Source organism: Plecotus auritus (genome assembly GCF_963455305.1).
Source record: "Plecotus auritus genome assembly, chromosome: 4".
NCBI classification, from domain to species: domain Eukaryota; kingdom Metazoa; phylum Chordata; class Mammalia; order Chiroptera; family Vespertilionidae; genus Plecotus; species Plecotus auritus.
Window position 1 is genome coordinate 120,127,554 of NC_137775.1, and position 12,652 is coordinate 120,140,205.

Genomic DNA, 12,652 nt, shown 5'->3' on the forward strand with positions numbered 1-12,652 from the left:
TTTTCTGTTTTTCTGGTATGTCCCTTATCTGGTCTTTTAGCTGAGACAACAGACTTTTATTGGGGTTTTATTTATTTGATCTCTATTCATCGGCATTTCCAGGTAACTAACTTCATCACCATTTCAAGTCTGTAGATATTTTAGGCAAAAACAAACACAAGGCAGTACAAATACAAAACAAAAATATACACCACACAACAGAAAAACTTCAAGAGACTCATCGCTTTGCTGTTGCTCAAGTACCGAGGTATCCATCTTGTCTGTCATCTCTCAGCCTTTCAGAGTTTTCTTGTTTGTTCTGTAAAAGTCCTGGTGTTTAGTTGTATTTAGCAGGAGGAATAGAAAAGAGTACATGTGCTTCATCTCCCCACAAGTGGAAGTTCTTTTCTTGTTTCTGAAAAGTCCATTTTCAAAGCAATAATTAAGTTCAATACTATATCAGGAAGGTACTCTGTTACAAGTGAAACTGCTTTTTTTCTGTCAAAGAGTCACTAAACTTATCTCATTTGCCTTTATAAAGCATACAGGGCCTCTATGCTATATTTCATGCATAAAATTAAAGATGAAAAATAGAAAATTAGCTTGCTCTGGAAGATGAATTTTCATTTAAATTGACTTAAATTTTCGTTTTGGGTTTAAATCAATGACATGCAATCACTGCACGGTTCAGTGGATTAGTTTATGTTCCTATGAGAGTAAGAAATGCACTGTAGCCCTAACCGGTTTGGCTCAGTGGATGAGCGTCAGTCTGCGGACTGAAGGGTCCTGGGTTTGATTCTGGTCAGGGGCATGTATCTTGGTTGCTGGCACATACCCAGTGGGGAGTGTGCAGGAGGCAGCTGATCAATGTTTCTCTCTCATCGATGTTTCTAGCTCTCTATCCCTCTACCTTCCTCTCTGTAAAAAATCAATAAAATATATATTTAAAAAAAGAAATGTACTATATACGACAGGGATACCCAAGGAATCACAATTGATGAAATGAAACAGGAATCTTTTGCTTCCCTGCAACAGTGGAGTGACACGCTACTCATGAGCTTTCCCAAAACAGTGCCCAACATCTGGTAGAACTCAGAAATTTGCCAGGGTCAGTTGTGTGTGCCAAGTAATCTAGAATCAATTATCACCTTGTCAACTAAGTAAAAATGACTTGAATGCCCTAAATTCACTCCTGTGGGTTCTCTGGAACAGTTAACCAAACCTCAATTTCATAAAATATAACTACCTCCTCAGAAAACATAATAGTCATACTAGGTCATATGATCATTTTGACCATATTGAAAATAACAAGCTCTTTCATTATGCAATGACTTCCAGGCTTTGTTTCATCCTTGGAAATAAAAACTTTTTAAAAAATGGTTTCATACAAACTCTTGGAAATGTTGAACATGGAAGGAATTTTCCATCTGAATTAATCAAAATTCAAATATGTACCCATTAAAGTCAGAAACTAATTGATATAGGACAACATGTGGTGGTAAACATATTCTAAAGACAAGGATTTCTATACAAAAAAAAAAAAAAGCAAAGGATAAATAAACAGAAACCATCAGAATATTATCATTATTTATGTAAGACAATATTTATTGACAATTGTTTTTAAAGTATGGATGGGCCCTAACTAGTTTGGCTCAGTGGATAGAACGTCAGCCTGCAGCCTGAAGGATTCCAGGTTCGATTCCAATCAAGGGCATGTACCTTGGTTGTGGGCACATCCCAGGTAGGGAGTGTGCAAGAGGCAGCTGATCGATGTTTCTCGCTCATCGATGTTTCTAACTCTCTATCCCTCTCCCTTCCTCTCTGTAAAAAAAAAAAAAAAAATCAATAAAATATATTTTAAAAAATAAAGTATGGATGGGCTAAAAAAATAAAGTATGGATGGGACAGGCTACTAAGTTTACTACAAGAAAGACAAAAGGAAGAAGAGAGGTAAGATAATTATCTAAGAAAAGCAGTGTGTCTCTCAGTGTTGCCCCTGAATCAGCAACATCAGCATCACCCAGGAACCAATTAGAAACGCAAGCTCTCTCCTTTTCAGCTCCCCACCAGCCTCCACCCCCACCTGCCCAGAGCTACTGATTCAGCAACTGGGGGTAGAACTCAGCAATTTGTGTTTTCATAAGCCCATTAAAATCCTCTATAATAAAACCCTAATATGCAAGTCGACCGAACGGCAGAACGACTGGTCTGACCACCAAGGGGCAGACGCTCAACACAGCCTCCTGCATTGAGCATCTGCCCCGGGAGAGGGTGGTGACCGGCGACAGCGATCAGGGGGCGGGGCCGGCCAACGGGCAGTGCCAGGCTGCCAGCCAAGATGGGTGCCAGCAGGAGCCCCCTCCCCCTATTGCCCTGCCTGCTGGTCACCCCACAGATGGCCCTGATCGCCGGCCAGGCCTAGGGACCCTACCCTATATATTGGGAACAGTCTCTTAGATTTAAAAATTAAAACCTGGCAAGGCTATTCTAACACTGAAAAAACAGGATGATGCAGTGATGACATGCATGGACTCTGGCTTGCACATTTTGTGGTCAGCCCTGATTCTGACACTTATAACTGTGTGACAAAGCCTATTACTTAACTTCTCTCTGCTTCAGTTTTTCCACCCATAAGATGGGGGAAAAGGTACTACTGCCTCAGAAAGATCATGTTATGATCAGGGCAAAAAAATGTAGCTGCCCATGCACAGCAAGATGCCTTTCACCTGTATGAAAAGTATGGTCACTGGTGCATGCAGCGTCCCAGGTTGCAAGAGAGTGCAGGCCGGGCTGAGGGACCCCCCCACCCCATGCATGAATTTTGTGCATGGGGCCTCTAGTATATACATATTCATTGATATCCATATTTCATGTCATGTGAGAAAGAATTTTAAATGTTTTTCCAATGTGTTCATAAAATTTGTACTTTTTTGTTATTTGGAATATGAAATAATCTAAGTCTATTCATTACTTTTCTTGTAAATTTTTTTTTCTTGTGTGCTCACCACCCAAAGTCAAATCAACTTCTGTCACCATATATGTGACCCCAAGCTTTCTGTTTTATTAATTATAAATTTTCTCATTTATTTAATGAATACATTTAAAGATGTCAAAAAGTTACCCCTTCTATATGAGAACATTTGGAATCTGTTATTTCCAACTTGTTTTATTGAAACACTCCAAAATGTATTTGCAAATTGCAGTTAAAATGTCATGTTCCCAACTCAATCTCTGCTTAGTAAAACCTAAAAAATGTCGCAGCCACCCCAACATTTTCAGCAAGATAGGAGAGTAAGGTGGAGAGATCAGAGTAAAAAGAGATGATTCTATCTCACTTAACTGTAAGGCATTTTACTTTAGCAAGTTTTACATAAAAGCATGAAATCAAATTGCTAGACCTGTCTCCCTCTAGGAGGTCTATTATAATTTTTAGGTAAAGCCTTCATGGAAAGAAATGAACCAGGTGAGGGTTCTAGAATTGAGAAAGGCCGCTCCCAGGTCACACTCCAGGCAACTTATCTAGAGGAACCACTTGGTATTATTTTTTTCTGGCAGCAGGAATCTTGCTGAACTGTCTATTTTATATTTTTAAAGCGTTACACGATGCTCAACTGAACAACAATACAGCTATGAAATATTGACACATATATATTTTTCAGCTACATTATGTATTATACAGGGGTGTGCAAAAGTAGCTTTATGGTTGTATGTGAAACGCAGAGTTAATAAAGCTATTGCAATCATCTTTTTTAAAAAAAATATATTTTATTGATTTTTTACAGAGAGGAAGGGAGAGGGATAGAGAGCCAGAAACATCGATGAGAGAGAAACATCGACCAGCCACCTCCTGCACACCTCCTACTGGGGATGTGCCCGCAACCAAGGTACATGCCCCTGACCGGAATCGAACCTGGGACCTCTCAGTCCACAGGCCGACGCTCCAGCCACTGAGCCAAACCAGGCAGGGCTGCAATCATCTTAATCTGCCTGTCTTTTCCCACACGAACAACTGTAAACCTATGTTTGCCCACCCCTGTATATTTGTTTTAGCTTTTCAACTGCACTCTAAGGTTCCCTTCCTCATTTTGAAAAAATTATTTTAAATAAATGAAAGCCATGCAACAAATGCTATTTTTAAATCTTTATTGTTGAAAGTATTACATATATCTCCTTTTTCTGCCCATTGATCTCTTTTAATGCCCTACCCCCTAGTCCAGGACTTCACCATCCTATTGTCTGTATCCATGGGTTATGCATATATGCATACAAATTCATTGGTTGGCCTATTTCCACTTCCCCACCCCTCTGCTTTATCCCTAAGAAATCAGAAACACCAGACATAAAGCATATATGCATCCCTATGTTCATAACAGCACAATTTACAATAGTTAAGACTCAGAAGCAGCCTAAGTGCCCATCAGCAGATGAGTGGATTAAAAAACTGGTACATCCACACAATGGAATACTACGCAGTTATAAAAAAGAAAGACTGGGGAGAAACCAAGATGGCGGCATAGGTAAGCACCTAAACTGCTGCCTCGCACAACAATTTCAAAACTACAACTAAAAGACAGAACGGACACCATCCAGAACCACAGGAAAGCTGTCTGAGTGGAAATTCTACAACGAGAAGGAAAGAGAGAAGCTCACAGAGAATTGGAGGTACGGCAAAGGGTCTTTGTGCGTGCAGAGAGGAAGGGCAGCTGAGAGCCTGGCTGACTTTCTCTGGCGGAAAAGGGAAGAAAGCCCCCGACCGCACTGAACCCCAGTTCTGACTGCACTGAACCCCAGTCCCGGGCGAAACCCCGTGGACCCAGGCTCATACAGGGGGAGTCTGGACTGTCAGCTAGAGAGAAAGGTACCCGGAGACTCAGAGACCCAGGGGAGACCCTGGGGGAGACCCGGCGGTCAGGAGTCTGGAGGCGTGCACGCCAGTGTGCACAAAAGCTGCGGAGGTTGCCACAGGCTTTCCCTAGCAGAAGGGAGTCAGAAGCTCCTGATTACACTGAACCCCAGTTCTGACTGCATTGAACCCCAGTTCCAGGCGAGCCCCTGGGGACGCACTCTCTTACGGAGGGGAATCTGGACTCTCGAGCAGAGGCTCGGGAGCTGGGGAAGGCAGAGGTCTGGAGGCGCGCACGCACAAGGGCAAGGCTGATGGGAAGCCAAGACTGTCTGCTTCGCCCTGAGACTCCACCCCATTCAAGCTGAGCACAGAAGCTTTTCCAATTTGGCAAGTCTAATCCTATAAGGCTGTCTCCAGCACCGAACTTCTCCCAGCGTAGACACAGCTGATCCTCACAGCCAACTGGCCTGGAGGTCAATTCCTCCCAGTGATACCAACAACAATCAAGACTTAACTACAACAAGGCTGTACACACAGTCCACAAAGGGGTGCACCAAGAGTGTCCACCTCAGGTTAACTGGGGAGGCTGACCCACTGGGCCATATAGGAAACCTAGCACACAAACCTACCCTACCAACTCAGGGAAGCAGTGAAAATGTGGCATCAAAGAAACAGATCACAAACGAAAGAAATGGAGGAAAACAAACGACTGGATATAGAATTCAAAACCACGGTTATAAGGCTTTTCAAGAATATCCTAGAAAAGGCCGATAAATATAACGAGACCCTTGAAGATATGAAAAAGGACCAACTAGAAATTAAACATACACTGACTGAAATAAAAAATATTATACAGAGACCCAACAACAGACTAGAGGAACACAAGAATCAAGTCAAAGAGGAACACAAGAATCAAGTCAAAGAATTGAAATACAAAGAAGCAAAAAACACTCAACCGAAAAAGCAAAAAGAAAAAAAAATCCAAAAAGTTGAAGATAGTGTAAGAAGCCTCTGGGACAACTTCAAGCATACCAACATCAGAATTATGGGGGTGCCAGAAGAAGAGAGAGAGCAAGATACTGAAAACCTATTAGAAGAAATAATGACTGAAAACTTCCCCCACATGGTGAAAGAAATAGACCTACAAGTCCAGGAAGCGTACAGAACCCCAAACAAAAGGAATCCAAAGAGGACCACACCAAGACACATCATAATTAAAATGCCAAGAGCAAAAGACAAAGAGAGAATATTAAAAGCAGCAAGAGAAAAACAGTTAATTACCTACAAGGGAGCACCCATACGACTGTCAGCTGATTTCTCAACAGAAACTATGCAGGCCAGACGGGAGTGGCAAGAAATTTTCAAAGTGATGAATAGCAAGAACCTACAACCAAGATTACTCTACCCAGCAAAGCTATCATTCAGAATTGAAGGGCAGATAAAGAGCTTCACAGATAAGAAAAAGCTAAAGGAGTTCATCACCACCAAACCAGTATTTTATGAAATGCTGAAAGGTATTCTTAAAGAAGAGGAAGAAGAAAAAAGTAAAGATAAAAATTATGAACAACAAATACATATCTATCAACAAGTGAACCTAAAAATCAAGTGAATTAAAAACCTGAGGAACAGAATAATCTGGTGAATATAATAGAATCAGGGGCATAGAAAGGGAGTGGACTGATAATTCTCAGGGGGAAAGGGGTATGGGGGGATTCAGGAAGAGAATGGACAAAAATCATACACCTATGGATGAGGACAGTGGCGGGGGGAGGTAAAGGCAGAAGGTGGGGTGGGAACTGGGTGGAGGGGAGCTATGGGGGGGAAAAGGAGAAACAATTGTAATAATCTGAATAAAGATTTATTTTAAAAAAAAAAAAAGAAAGAAAGAAAGACCTCTTACCATTTGCAGCATGGGTGGACCTGGAGAGCATTATGTTAAGTGAAATAAGCCAGTCAGAGAAATAAGCTTGTGAAATAAGCTTATCACAACAAATGCTATTATTCCTTTAAAAATTGCACATACTCCAATTAGGGTATTTGTGTGTGTGTTCCTTCATTAACCTGCCATTGTAAATTTAATGTGGTAGCTGTTTAATGAATGGTTTCCTAGCCAATGAAAAATAGCAAAGTTTACACTAAATCATATTTTTATTGTACGTCAAATTCCACTAGAGCAATGAAAATTTCCAGATACCAAGAACTGTTCTTCAGCCCTAACTATGGCTCATTCACTTCAAACATACTTAATATAAAAGTATTCTGGTATGACAATGGAATTGAGACGATTTCTTAGATGTCATACTCATTAGGTTTTCAGGTGGCTTTATGTCTTTACAATTTTTTTCGGTTTTAAATTTAAACACAATGGGAAAATGGGCTAGATATTACATGTCAGTTAGCTCAGCTACATTATAAAATAACTGGAATATCAAACTATACATGCCATCCACCCATGGGTTTATTCAATTGTAGGAAAATGGTTTAATGTTTTGCAAAACAAGATCAAATTAAAAGATTTTTTTTTTTTTTTAATTTCAGAGAGAGGAGAGGAAAGAGAGAGAAACATTGATCCATGGACTGGAGATCAAAATCAAAACCTGGGTATGTGCCCTGACCGGGAATGGAACCCACCACCTTTTGGTGTACTGGATGATGCTCCAATCAACTGAGCCACACAAACTAAAAGATTTAATCCAACCAATCCAATATTTGCTAACCAATAAAAAGTGGCGTGTTTGTCTAAAAGAAAGACCTAAGTGCCTGGACAAACAGATATGCTTCCAGCTGTGTGAAGTTTGATTTCATATTGTTCAGAACGTGCCAGTAGGACTATTGTCTCCCTTCCCGTGAGGTTTTATTAAGATGCCTCCACAGGAGTACTTTGGTTGAGAAAGCACTTTCATTCTAAGTTTCTTGCCCCCTTTTGGACTCTAAGATTTTTATTCTTACTTTCAATTCAGAATTAATTTTTCCCTCTTTTGAAATGTTTGATAAAATTTCAGTGTGGCCAATTTTGAGTTATTGGAGCATAAAAATGAAAAATTTGTCAGATAGGCAATTTTTCAGGTGCTCTGGAGATAGTTAACTTAACAATTGATTTTGAAAAGTCAAACATTCTTTAGAATATAATTATCCAGGAGAATCACTTTCATCAGGAGACCAATGAAATAAATGGGTAGAGAGTCGTAAGGTGTATGGAATCTGGAACCTGATTAGTTTTATTAAAATAACATAATCAGGTTTATTTTCCTTTTCTTTTTTAATCCTCATGCCAGAATATTTTTTTCTATTGGTTTTCAGAGTGGCAGGGAAGGAGAAGGGGAGGAGAGAAACATTGACATGAGAGAGACACATCAATCCATTGCCTCCTGCACGCACCTCAACTGCCCAGACCAGGGCAAGGATTGTACCTGAAACCCAGGTACAGACCCTTGTGGGGAATTGAACCTGCACCCCTTTGGTGCTTGAGCTGACACTCCAGCCACTGAACCACACCTGCCAAGGCTGGTAGCTCTAGTCTTATTTTTCTGAGAGATCAATAGACTGTTTTCCATACAGGCTGTACCAGTCTACATTCCCACCAACAGTGAATGAGGGTTCCCTTTCCCCCACAACCTCTCCAACACTTGTTATTCCTTGTCCTACATAATAAAAGGCCAATATGCAAATTGACTGAATGGTGGAATGGCCTGTTGCTGTGACATGCACTGACCACCAGAGGGCAGACACTCAACACAGGAGCTGCCCCCTGGTAGTCAGTGCATTCCCACAGAGGGAGCGCCACTCAACCAGAAGCCGGGCTCATGGCTGGCGAGCACAGTGGTGGTGGTGGCTGGTGAGTCCAGCAGCGGTGATGGGAGCCTCTCCCGCCTCCGTGGCAGCACTAAAGACCCCTCCGAGGCAGACATCCCCCGAGGGGTCCCAGGCCGGGCTGAGGGACACCCCCCCCCCCCCCCCCGCAGTGCACGAATGTCGCACACCGGGACCCTAGTCTTGTTGATAATAGCCATTCTAACAAGTATGAGGTGATATCTCATTGTTGTTTTTATTTGCATTTCCTTAATTGCTAGTTAGCTTGAACATATTTTTATATATCTGTTGGTTGTTTGTATGTCTTTCTGGCAGAGGTGTTTGTTCAGGTCCTCTGCCCATTTTTAAATTGTATTGCTTGTTTGTTCTGTGTTGAGTTTTATGACTTTTTTATATATTTTGATATTAAACCTTTGTCAGAGCTACTGCAAATATCATCTCTCATTTGGCCAGCCAGCCCTTTGTTTTATTGTGGGTTTCTTTTGCTGTGCAGAAGCTTTATTGTTTGATATAGTGCCATTCATTTATTTTTGCCTTTGCTTTTCTTGCCTTTGTTCATAAAATATTCTCTATGACCAAGTTCAAGTTCATAAAATATTCTCTATGACCAAGGTCCATAGTTTAGTATCTATGCTTTCTTTTATGTAATTTATTGTTTCAGATTTTATATTTAGGTCTTTGATCTATTTTGAGTTAATATTTGTACATGGGGACAAATGTAATCCAGTTTCATTCTTTACATGTAGCTTTCCAATTTTTCAAGCACCATTTATTGAAAAGGCTTTATTTACTCCATTGTAAGTTTCTGGCTCCTTTGTTGAAAATTATCTGGCCATATATATGTGGTTTTATATCTGGGCTCTCAATTATGTTCCATTGGTCTATATGTCTGCTTTTCTGCCAATACCATGCTGTTTTGATTATCCTAATTCTGTAGCATAATTTGAACTCAAGTAGTGTGATACCTCTGGCTTCATTCTTTTTTCTCAGGATTGCTTTGGCTATTCAGGATCTTTTGTGGTTCTATATAAATCTGATGATTTTTATTCTATTTCTTTAAATAATGACATTGGGATTTTGATGGGGATTACATTAACTCTGTATATTGCTTTGGGTAATATGTCCATTTTAACTATTTTGATTCTTCCAATCCATGAACACAGGATATTTTTTTCATCTTGTTGTCTCTTTTTCAATCTCTTTTAATAATGCTTTGTAGTTTTCATCATATAGGTCTTTCACGTTCTTTGTTAAGTTTATCCCTAGGTATTTTATTCTTTTGGTTGTAATTGCAAAAGAAATATTTTTTTCATTTCCTTTCTGAAGTTTCCTTGTTAGTATACAGGAAGGCAGTGGGTTTCTGCAGTTTGATTTTGTATCCTACAACTTTACTATACTTGTTTATTGTTTCTAATAGTTTTGTGTGTGTGTGTGTGTGTGTTTTTTGGTGGAATCTTTAGGGTTTTCTCTATACAGAATCATGTTGTCTGCAAAAAGTGACCGTTTTGTTTCTTCCTTCCCAATTTGGATGCCTTTTATTTCTTTCTCTTATTGCTCTGGCTAGAACTTCCAGCATTATGTTGAATAAGAGTGGTGAGAGTGGGCATCCTTGTCTTGTTCCTGATTTTAGAGGAAAAACTTTCAGTTTTTCTCCATTGAATGTAATATTAGCTGAGGGTTTATCATATATGGGCTTTATTATGTTGAGGCCTTTCCTTCTATTCCTATGTTATTGAGTGTTTTAATCATAAATGGATGTTGTATCTTATCAAATGCTTTTCCTGCATCTGTTGATAAGATCATAGTATTTTATCCTTTCTTTTGTTTATTTGCATATGTTGAACCATCTTTGTACCCCAGGAATGAACCCCACTTGACTGTGATGTATTATTTTTTTGAGGTACTGTTGTATTTGATTTGCTAGTATTTTGTTTAGGATTTTTGGATCTGTATTCATCAAAAATATTGGTCTGTAGTTTTATTTTGTGTGTGTAATCCTTGCCAGGTTTTGGTATCAGGTTATGCTGGCTTCATAAAATGTATTAGGAAGTATAACCTCTTCTTCAGTTTTTTGGGAGAGCTTGAGAAGGTTAAGTTTTAATCTTCTTTTAATGTTTGGTAGAATTCACTGGTGAAGCCATCTGGTCCTGGACTTTTATTTTTTAGGAGGTTTTTGATGGTTGTTTCAATTTCCTCACTGCTGATCTGTCTAGACTTTCCAATTCTTCATAATTTAGTCTATGAAGATTATATATTTCTAGAAACTTATACATTTCTTCTAGATTATTGAATTTGGTGGTGTATAGTCCTTCATAGTATTTTAGTATGATCCTTTGTATAACTGTGATGTCTGTGGTGACTTCCTCTCTTTCATTTCTGATTTTGTTTACATGGGTCTTTTCTCTTTTTTCCTTAGCGAGTCTGGCCCAGGGTTTGTCAATTTTATTAATCTTTTCAAAGACCCTGTTCTTTGTTGTATTAATTTTATGTATAGTCTTTTTGTTTTCTATTTCATTCCATTCTGCTTTAACTTTTATTCTTTTCTTTCCTTTGCTCACTTTGAGTTGCTTTTGTTCTTCTTTTTCTAGTACTTTAATATTTATCTTGTTTCTTGCAATAGGCCTGTAATGATATATACTTCCCTCTCATTACTGCTTTCACTGCATCACAAAAGTTTTGATATTTCGTGTTGTCATTCCCATTTGTCTCTCTATATCTTTGATCTCACCTTTTATTTCTTCTTTGACCCAGTCATTTTTTTTTTTTTTGGAATATGTTGTTTAATCTCCGCATATTTGTGGGTTTCTTTATTTCCTTTTCACAGTTGATTTCTAATTTCAAAGCATTGTGGTCAGAAAATATGCTTGGTATAGTTTCAATCTTCTTAAATTTGTTGAGACTAGTTTTGTGACCCAACATATGGTCTATCCTTGAAATTGTTCCATGTGCACTGGAGAAGAGAATATAATCTGATGTTCTTGGATGAAAGGCTTGTAAATGTCAATTATGTCCCTTTGGTCTAGAGTTCCATTTAAGGCCTGTTTGGTTGATCTATCTAGAGCGTTCGATGGAGTATTAAGATTCCCAAATATGACTGTGTTTTGATCTGATTCTTCCCTTAGTTCTGCGAGTAATAGCTTTATATATTCTGGTATTCCCTGATTGGGTGCATACATATTAAGAAGTGTTATGTTTTCTTGATGTAGTGTCCCCTTTATCATAATAAAATGTCCATCTTTGTCTCTCATCTTGAAATCTATTTTGTCAGATATAAGTATGCTACACCTGCTTTTCTGTGGATGTTATTTGCTTGAAGAATCATTTCCAACCTTTCACCTTTCACTTTGAATCTATCTTTATCTTTGCAGCTTAGACATGTCTCTTGAAGGCAGTGTTATGGTTGAGGTTTTTTTTTTTTTTTTTTTTTTTTTTTTTTTTTTTTTTTTTTATCCATTCTGCTACTCTGGGCCTCTTTATTGGTGAATTCAGTCCATTTCCGTTTAGGGTAATTGTTGATGTATGAGGATTTTCTATAACCATTTTATCTTTTGTTTTCTGGTAGCTCTGTGCATCCTTTGGCTCTTTTTGTGTGTGGTTCTGTCTGTTGTTTTTGTTTGGTGGTGTTCCATATTTCTTTCCTCTGTTTTAAAGCTATGTGTCTTAATTTTGGGGTTTTTGTGTGTGGTTACCTTTAGGTTTATAAAAAATAAAGTTATGTGTAATATTTTTTTTTCTTTAGAGTGCACCTGATCTCCATCCTCCTTTGCCAGTTCAGACCTTTACCCCCTCCCCTCTTATGTTTTTGTTGTCACAAATTATCCCTGTTTATAATGTAAGTTTTTGGTGATCTTACTCATAGCATTGTAACCTTACGTTCTTTGTTTCAGGTAGAATAATTAATTCCCTTGAGTATTTCCTGCAATGGAGGTTTTCTAATGATAAAATCCTTCAGCTTCTGTATGTCTGGGAAAGTTTTTATTTCTCTTTCATATTTAAAGGATAACTTTGCTGGATACA